General features: G+C 39.2%; 1 protein-coding gene across 2 annotated transcripts in view; it reads right to left on the bottom strand.

Moving 5' to 3' along the window:
• Positions 1 to 10310, bottom strand: part of FAM155A (family with sequence similarity 155 member A) — a 597883-nt gene that overhangs the window by 519594 nt on the left and 67979 nt on the right. The gene's annotated exons all lie outside the window — the stretch shown is intronic.

The following is a 10310-nucleotide window of genomic DNA, read 5'->3' as shown; positions in this document are numbered from 1 at the left end:
AGAGGTTTCTTACATCTTATATTTGCTTTATTTAATGAACATTAAATTAGTATCTAGAATGTACTTTACTAAGCACAAGTAATTTAGGATGAATAATTCACCATACTTACTTTTAAAGAGCTCAGTTTCATCAAAGAATAAAGTGAAAGTACTAGTTCTTAATTAAGGTAAACAGTATATTGACTATGTGTCTACAGAAGCTATTGACTTGTGATATGTATTTTATTCAGATCTTTGACATAGTCCAGTTTGGTCATATTCCACCTTGATGGATTATTTTCAATTTTCTTAACAGAAATATGAGGTGAAAACAAAGACAGCGCTAGAATATGTGAAGCTATCTTACAACATATAATAAATCACAGTTCAGGATTATAGATAATACTCATGGAAGAAGCTAAGTAAAAAATGTTGAGGGGTGCCTGGGTGGATCAGTCGGTTGAGTGTCCGACTCTTGGTTTCGGCTCAGGTCATGATCTCAGGCTCATGAGATCGAGTCCTGAGTCAGGCTCTGCACTCAGCTGGGAGTCTGCTTCAGATTCTCTCTCTCCCTCTGCCCTTCCCCACCCCCTCTCTAAAAAATAAATAATAATAAAATGGGGCGCCTGGGTGGCTCAGTCGGTTAAGTGTCTGCCTTCGGCTCAGGTCATGATCCCAGGGTCCTGGGATCGAGCCCCGCATCGGGCTCCCTGCTCAGCAGGAAGCCTGCTTCTTCCTCTCCCACTTCCCCTGCTTGTGTTCCCTCTCTCACTGTCTCTCTCTCTGTCAAATAAAATAAATAAAATCTTTAAAAAAAAAAAATAAAATAAAAAAATAAAAAATAAATAATAATAATAATAATAATAATAATAATGTTGAATAGAGACTGCTATTTTTTTAAAGCTATTATATGTTTATACTTTGAAGTTATTAATAGAATAATCTTGTGATTACTTTGCCATGGGGTCAACAAAATAAAAGTCTTATAAAATAATCTCAGGGGATTGATATTTTCTTCTTGTTCTAATCATATATCTCCATTTCTGCACAGATTTTCCAAAACGAAACAAAACAAAAAATTATCCTACAAGAAGTTTTCTCCTTTCTTTAATAAAAACATGTTTGCATGTTTGTGTTTTAAGTTGGTTTCTTTATAATTTAAAAATGACAATAAATATCACTATTTTGTATGAGTTTAAGATCAACAAGGTTGTAAAGGTCATTTTACGCTTTCAATCCTGCTAAAGACAGTTTTTTCCCCCTTAAATGATCAATTTCAAGTATTTTTAAGAGTTCATTATTAAATTAATTGCTTAATTAAGTCAGCCTGTTATGCTTCTATTCATCAACCATTAACTGAGTGTCTACTATGCTACAGACACCGAGCTAGAATATTTACCCCCTAATGAATGAGAGAGGAGCAGCCGCTTAATTCTATCACTTCTCTTGACATTTCCAATGTACTGAAGAAGGCTCGCTGCAGAAGCAGGAATTCTGAGTCAGTCTGAATGTGTGTATTTTTCTTCAAGTGCCTACGTGTGTTGCAGAGCCCCAGTTTTGTATGTCATGACATACATTCTTCTAATGGTTTGCAAATCCTCGTGGTGGCTCCTTATTAGGGAGCTCTCAACAGATTCAATGGACTTTTAAATCAGGTAGGAAAATCAGGACCATTAGAAATCACCACTGGTGGGGCGCCTGGGTGGCTCAGCCCTTAAGCGTCTGCCTTCGGGTCAGATCATGATCTCAGGGTCCTGGGATCAAGCCCCACACTGGGCTCCCTGCTCAGCAGGAAGCCTGCTTCTCCCTCTCCCAGTCCCCCTCCTTCTCCCTCTCCCAGTCCCCCTCCTTCTCCCTCTCCCAGTCCCCCTCCTTCTCCCTCTCCCAGTCCCCCTGCTTGCGTTCCCTCTCTCACTGTCTCTCTGTCAAAAAATAAATAAAATCTTTAAAAAAAAAAAGAAAGAAAGAAAGAAATCACCACTGGATTCCAAGGCAGTTTGAACACTTGATTTTTTTTCTGGCATTTCTTTCCAAATTAGGAGGACAAAACCCTTAAAAAAATAGTCACAGATTTTACAGAAATTCTATGTTCAGTTCATTATACCTGACTAGATGAACTATGGAGACAAATTACAACCTCTCTAACTTTTTCAGCAGTAAAATGGAGTTAAAAATACCTCTTACTGTGTTACACAACACAGTATACCCCTTTGGTTGTGACATTCCCTATTGTTTACTAATTCATCCAACAGATATTTATTGAATTCCTACTGTGTGTAAGGCTTGGCTGCTGGGCAGTGGGGATGGGCATGTGGGGTAACAGTCCTGTTTCTGCACCCATGCAGTCGAGGGGAACAGTTCGCTATTAAATTAGCCATGCTCTTCTGAAGCCAAAAATTTCCTTCAAGGACCAGGCAGAAATCCCAATTTTTATGAACCTTCCTCCTTCTTTTTGGAGTGGGCGGGATCTCTCCTCCCTGATATCTCCATATTCTGCATACGCCTTGTACACTACGTTGCAGGGACTACATCAAACTAGGGTTATCGATGTGAATTCCTATGCCTCCCATCGGGTTATCACGTCATTTGGACGAGAAAAACAAGTTTTACTCTAAGCTAGACAACATGTTAAATGCTCTAACATGTTATCTCGCTCACTCTTTGTAACAATGTGAGAAAGCACATCCACCATTTCAAAGACAAGGGAACCACGGTTTGGGGAGGCTGAGTCTATTTCAGGTGAGTTACAGAAAGTGACTGAGCAGGTTGGCTGTGATGCACCTGGCCTGGAACAGCTCAATGGTGATATCTTAGTAACACTGACACAGTAAAACTGTCCTAAAGTGACAGTTGACCTTGTTTTTCTCACATGCACAACTCTCTGGCCTCGGCAAACAGAGGGAAGAAGGAAGTGCCGTGGCCCATCAGCTGTAGCTTCCGAAAGCAGTCATGAGAGAACCAAACAAATGTACAAATTGACCTAAATCTGGCACAAAGTCTTTTTTGTTTAAATCCTTAGTATCAGTAGAAACCCGGGGCTCGAGCAAATCAGTAGGGTGTGGGGCAACAGAGGGCAGTGATAAGTTCTCTGGGCTCTGGAGCCAGACGGGGTGTGGGTTCTGGTTCTGTCGCCATCCCTCCCCAGCTGAGTGAGCCCCTGTTCCACCGTTCCTCTTCTGGAAGAGGAGGCTAGTGATCAAACCTATGTCAGAGGTTGGTAGTGAGCATTAAGGAGAAAGTGCCCATAAACGGTTTCTGGCACATGGTAATAAGCTCTTAGCAATGATAGTAACATAGTCATTAACAGGTAAAGAACAGGTCACAGGTTCTCAGGAGCATTATATCCTGATAAGCGCCATCACCAAGCCGTAGTCAAGTTGACGCATGAGCTCAAAGAGTGCCTCGCATCTTCATTTATTAATCCATGTATTACATGAATTTCAGGAGCATATTTTGAGGACCCACTGGGTACCAGGAACCGTGACAGATCTTAGGGATACAAAGCTGAGTAGGCAACAGTTTCTTTCGGACATAACAGATTTTAGAAGAAGCAAAAATGTGAACGCATATTTGGAAAATGCTTGAAATGTGCTTTGATGTAAGTGCTGAAATATAAAAAAAAAAATTTCCAGATTCAGTGGTAGTCCAATAAAAATAGCTAATATTTACCAAGGCCTTTCTGTTTGTGGGAATTTGTCGAATGCTTCATATAAGGAATCTTGGGCAATCGTCCCAGCATCCTTCCAAGAAACATATTATTATTGTGCCCAGGTTACAGGTAAGGAAACTCAGGTTAAAAGACAATGTCAGATTCACCGTAGCCACACAGCTAGGAAGTGGTGCAGCTGGAAGGCGGCCTTCTAAGCTCTGTCACTGTTTGGAGAAGGGCAGTGAAGAAAGGGAGAGGCCACCACTGGTGCCCTTCAAGGACAGAACTTTAATTTTATGTATGTTAGAGGGAAGGAAGCAAAAGAGACCTTAAAGAAACTGGAGAAAATAAACATCAAAAAACTCGTCACATTTTATATGGATTTTATGTAACAGACTGCTAAAAATTGGTAAACATATTTTTCCTTCCGTATTTCCCAAAAATGGTCCTCATGCCTGTGAATCACATTGTGCTTACTCTGTATCTTGCTCAAATTCTCTTGTTGATTTGTTTGCTGGTGAATTAAGAATGTAATTTAATAAAATAGACTTAATTTGCACATTTTAAGTTTTAAAGAATTGACCCCGAATCCCAAAATGAAGGAGATCTAGATGAATAAAAGAACTTGCTATACACACGCAGGGCTTTTGGGGTGGCTGCATATTTAACATTAACAGGAATGAACTGGGACACCTGGCTGCCAAACTCCCCTGCAAACCTCGGCTGCGGGAACAGAAACAAAGGATTCAGAACAAAGGAAACATCTGTCTCCTTCTATTCCTCGGTGTGTGGAATGTATTTGGAGCATCATGTTTAAATCTGGGCACCACATTTTAGGAAGGAACTTAATTAGAGTGTGCCCAGAGGAGGAGAATCAGGAAAATAGAAAGTGAAGGTGATACCACGTGAGGAGAGGTTGGAGGAAACAGGACCACGGGACCTGGGGGGACCCAACACTCAGAAGGGGCGTGACCACCCAGTTCGCACCTTGAAAGACCTGAAGGAAGAGGGACCACCACTGGGATGACTCCTGAATGCATGCCAGAATCCAGGTCTGGACATTTGATAAAGGCAGACTTCAAGCCAGGGCTAAGACAGGAATAGGGCATCTTAGTGGGGGAGTGAACTCTCTATTTCTAGAAGGGTCTAAGCACAAATTTTCTGTAGGGACACGAGATGGAGGCCATAAACCCTAAAATCCTTCCCAGCTGTTGCTCAATGCTCTTCTTTCTCCTGCCTCTCATTGTCCAGTATGTGCAGCTCTGGTCAGCATCCTGCTCTGAGGGACTCTTACTCAACAGCCAATGGCTCTCAACAGCTTCAGCTCTCTCTCTCCAACTATCACCTCCTAAATCTATATTTTTTATCCACAAACTGATTTTTCCAGTACCAAATATTTTTTACTAAAAAAAAAAGTATTATTATTCACCTGTTCCTAATCTTTTTTTAAAAAATTTTATTTATTTATTTATTTATTTATTTGAGAGAGAGAGACCAAGCATGACCATGAGCAGGGGGAGGGGCAGAGGGAGAGGGAGAAGCAGACTCCCCACTGAGCAGGGAGCCCCATGCGGGGCTCGATCCCAGGACCCCAAGATCATGACCTGAGCCGAAGGCAGACACTTAACTGACTGAGCCACCCAGGTGCCCCTTAACTGTTCCTAATTTTACATTCTCTATAGTCAATATGTCATCAAGTTCTTTCTTTTGTAGGTCGATAAGATTTGTATGAACATCATTATTTCATATTGAGAATATTTTGGCTGAATTACTACAGGGAGATACAGAGAGATACAATATTTTCACAGCTCTGTTTTTTCATAAATCTCACTGACCTTATTGTATGTCTTTGCTGTACATTCCATCATCCCACCATATTGATCTAAATGAGGATAAACATCTTCACATCAGCACTGTTACAGAATTAATTCAAATACCTGAGTTTGTGATTTCTTCTTAGGCAATTTCAACCCTGCCAATTGTTGTTCTGAACTAGAAAAGTCCATCTCTGGTAACTGGCATCATATCTTCAAGTAATTTTCTTTGTTTTTTATACGATTTTTAAAAAATATTTATTTACTTATTTTAGAGAGAGAGAGAGAGCACGAATAGGAGGAGCAGAGGGAGAGAGAGAGCGAGATTCTGGAGCAGACTCCTTGCTGAGCTAGGAATCCGACGCAGGCTCTATCTGACAACCCTGAGATCATGACCTGAGCTGAAACCAAGGGTTGGGCGGTTAACCTACTGCGCCAGCCAGGTGCCCCTCTTCAAATAATTTTCATTTCCATATTTCGTTGAGGGAACATACAGTTACAGACCAGAGACTTCACAATCTTTGATTCACACATATAATAATATTGTTTCCAAATCACATTTAGTGGCTTTCTAACATTGGTATGTTTCCATGTGCCTTTTTGATTATAATGAGCAGAGGGAAGGAGTCATGTCCTAATTCTCTCCCTGGACATGCTCATCCCTTCTCATATTCTCTCAGCCAAACCATTCATAGCTGGTGAAAGAACATCGATTCTACGCATGCCAAAAGCTAGCTCTCTACTACTCTGCCTTTCAGACTAGGTTTTACATTGGTATTTTCATACAGTAAGCTGAGATCTCCGGTGATTTAATTAGTCCTGTCAAGCTGTCTTTTGAATTTCTTCTCTTACTCTCTTTCCACCTTCTCCTAAAACCTCAAGTAACTTCCTTTGACTTAGGAAGCAAATACTAACAATTCAATATTTCCTTTCCATGTCATGCTGAGACCTTGAAGTTGGACACCCTCTGCTATAAAAGTAAAGATGATTCATGGTCTTAAGCCCTCTGGAAAACACAGCTGTATTTATTAAAATGAATACCGAATATTTTTTTTTATTTTCATACAAAATGTGCTAGTATTACTTTGTTCTCTGTATCCAAAACATATATATTTTTCCCTAAATTCACAATTTTTGTTGCTGTTGTGGTTATTGGAGCAACATTTTGTCCTTGGTACTCCTTTATACAAATTGTTGTTCTTAAATTTGAAAACTTCTGGCAGTTGGCCAATCTCAGGCTTTGCTTACTACTTACAATCTTTTAACTATTTATATTTTGCTTTCTTTCTTCATTTTTTCCTCTTAATTTCCATATCTTCTACTCCCCACCCATCTAAATAACTTTAACTTTTATTCAAGTTTTTTTCTTTTATTTTTAAAAGTATTTTATTTATTTATTTGAGAGAGAGACAGAGAGTGAGCACCAGCAGGGGGGAGAGGGAGAAGCAGGCTTCCCACTGAGCAGGGAGCTGGACGCGGGGATCGATCCCAGGACCCTGGGATCATGACCTGAGCCGAAGGCAGACGCTTAACTGACTGAGCCACTCAGGTGCCCTTATTCTGGTTTTTTCTATTGTTCAAAGTTTTGGCTTACTCCAACACTACCATCTAGCATAATTCTTCCCTGCCTTAGAGGACAGTCCTGACTCTAGTTTCAAGTTCCTGATCTATAATATGAGAGTGATAAAAATGATAGTTATTTCTCAGAAGTGTGGAAAGTATCAAATGAGTTCATGTATTTGAAAAGAGTATAAATTTCTGAAAAGCCCTACACAAGGATGGCTCTTATTATGTAACCATTTTACATGGGCCCCAAACTGACATTAAAAGCCTCATGTGTAAAGACATCCTTGTTCATGGATTGGAAGGGTTAATATTGTTAAAATATCCACACTATCTCAAACCATCTACAGATTCAAAGCAATTCCTATTAAAACTCCAATGGCATTCTACACAGAAATAGAACAAACAGTCCTAAATTTGTATGGAAGCTCAAAACCTCAAATAGCCAAAGCACAAGCATGTTTGGGAAAGAACAAGCTGACAACATTATACTTCCTAATTTCAAATTATATTTACAAAGCTATGGTAATCAAAACAGTATGGTACTGGCATAAAAGTAGACACATAGATTAATAGAACAGAATTGAGAGCACAGAAATAAACCCATGCATATATGGTCAACTAATATTTGACCAGGGAGCCAAGAACAATCATTGAAGAAAGGAAAGTCTTTTCAAGAAATGGTGTAGGGAGATAAACCATGAGAGACTATGGACTCTGAGAAACAAACTGAGGGTTTTAGAGGGGAGGGGGGTGGGAGGATGGGTTAGCCTGGTGATGGGTATTAAGGAGGGCACGTTCTGCATGGAGCACTGGGTGTTATACGCAAACAATGAATAGTGGATCACTACATCAAAAACTAATGATGTACAATATGGTGACTAACATAACATAATAAAAACAAAAGAGAAAAAAAGAAATGGTGTAGGGAAAACCAGATAGTCACATGCAAAAGAATGAAATTGGAGCCCCATCTTACACTAATCACAATATTAGCTGAAATTGGTTTAAGGATTCAAACGTTAAGACCTAAAACCATAAAACTCCTGGAAGAAAACATAGGAGAAAATCTCCTTGACACTGGGCTTGGCAATGATTGGATATGACACCAAAAGCACAAGTAACAAAAGCAAAAATCACTAAGAGGGACTACATCACACTAAAAAGCTACCACAGCAAAAAATAAAATAAAATAAAATAAGAAATGAAAAACCATAATAAAAAGGTAACCCATGGAATGAGAGAAATTATTTGCAAATCAGATGTCTGATAAGGGCCAATATCCAAATATAAAGAACTCATACAACAGCAAAAAACAAATAATCCAATTGAAAAAATAGAGGACATGAACATTTTTCCAAAGAAGACACAGAAATAGTGAGCAAGTACATGAAAAGGTGCTCAACATGACTCATCATTAAAGAAATGCAAATCAAAACCATGAGGAGCTGTCGCTTTGCACCTGTTAGGATGGCTATTATCAAAAAGACAAGAGATAAATCCTGGCGATGAGATGGGAAAAAGAGAACATTGTGCACTGCTGGCAGGAAAGTAAACTGATGTAGTCACTATGGTAAACAGTATGGAGGTTCCTCAAAAAATTAAAACAGACCTACCATATGATCTGGCAATTCCATCTCTGTGTATTTAAGCAAAGGAAATAAAATTACTCTCTCATTGAAATAGCTACCAGTGTTCACTGCAACATTATTAACAATAGCCAAGACATGGAAACAATGTAAGTGTCCACTGACTGATATGGATACAGAAAAAAAAAAAATGTGATATATTCTACACAATGGAATATTATTCAGCCATAAGAAAGAAGGAAATCCTACCACTGGCAACAACATTGATGAACCTTGAGAGCACTGTGTTAGGTGAAATATATCAGACAAAGAAAGACAAATACTGTATGACCTCCTTTTATGTGGAATCTGAAAAAGCCAAAATCATACACACAGAGAGTAGACTGGTGGTTGCCAGGGGCTGGGGGTGGAAGAAATGAGAAGATGTTCCTCAAAGGATACAAACTTCCAGTTATAAGATGAATACATTCTGGAGATCTAATGTACAGCAGCAGGTGACTATAGGTAGTACTTTATTGCATAACTGAAAATTCCTAAGAAAGTAGATTTTTTTTTTAAAGATTTTATTTACTTATTTGAGAGAGAGAGAGTGAGAGAGACAGCCCAAGAGGGGGTAGGGTCAGAGGGAGAAGCAGACTCCCTGCTGAGCAGGGAGCCCTAAGAGAGTAGATCTTAAATGTTCTCATCATAACAACAACAACAACAACAAAAATGGTAATTCTATGAAGTGAAGGATGCTAACTAAACTTCATTGTGGTAATCATGTTGCAGTATTATAAGTGTATCAAATCATCACAGTGTATACCTTAAACTATTATTATATGTCAGTTATATCTCCATAAAGCTGGAGGGGAAAATCCTCTTTTGCAATGCCTTCAATGATAGGATGTGAGTTCTTAGATTATGAAGAACAGGTTTTTACTCACCCTTATATTCCTAGCATTTAGTATGTTGCCCATCACAATTTAGATGCTTATTAACTGAATTACTTAATCAATATGTATTTTATCAGTTGCATAAACTAGGACTAGCAAAAATGCTAAATATTTATCACATTTATGGTGGACCTGCAGCTTACTTTTTACTTGTGCTAATATTACAAATTTATTTATTTTTTTTTTTTTAAAGATTTTATTTATTTATTTCAGAGAGAGAATGAGAGAGAGAGCATGAGAGGGGGGAGGGTCAGAGGGAGAAGCAGACTCCTCGCCGAGCAGGGAGCCCGATGCGGGACTCGATCCCGGGACTCCAGGATCATGACCTGAGCCGAAGGCAGCCGCTTAACCAACTGAGCCACCCAGGCGCCCACAAATTTATTCTTACACAAGGGGAAAAATAACCAGTATTTTCTATGCCAATAGTATTATACAAAAGATCCAAATCAATTTGTATATTTTTAGAACCAGAGATGTCTCTACAAAAAAGAAACCTCATTTTTAAGTCAATGAATCTTTCCCACATTAATCATTCTAATCTAAATCAAGGTGTTATATAAGAGTACATCCACCTGAAGAGGAGACTGTGTGACCCAAGCCTTAAGAGATTTAAAAATCAACATCCAGGTGAAGAAACAGCCTGGGTAATTACTTTTCATCTGATTTACATGTTGGATCTGTACAAAACTTGAATTCAGCTCACCCCCACAACCCTCCACATGTAAACTCTGCCCCTTTCCTAACTTCAGGTGCTCCTTGAGTCTGTCCACGTCTGTTCCCA

Source organism: Phoca vitulina, unplaced genomic scaffold (assembly GCF_004348235.1).
Source record: "Phoca vitulina isolate PV1807 unplaced genomic scaffold, GSC_HSeal_1.0 scaffold5, whole genome shotgun sequence".
In the NCBI taxonomy this organism is placed as follows: Eukaryota; Metazoa; Chordata; class Mammalia; order Carnivora; family Phocidae; genus Phoca; species Phoca vitulina.
The sequence above is the reverse complement of the archived record's forward strand: the minus strand, read 5'-3'. Positions and strand labels throughout refer to the sequence as shown.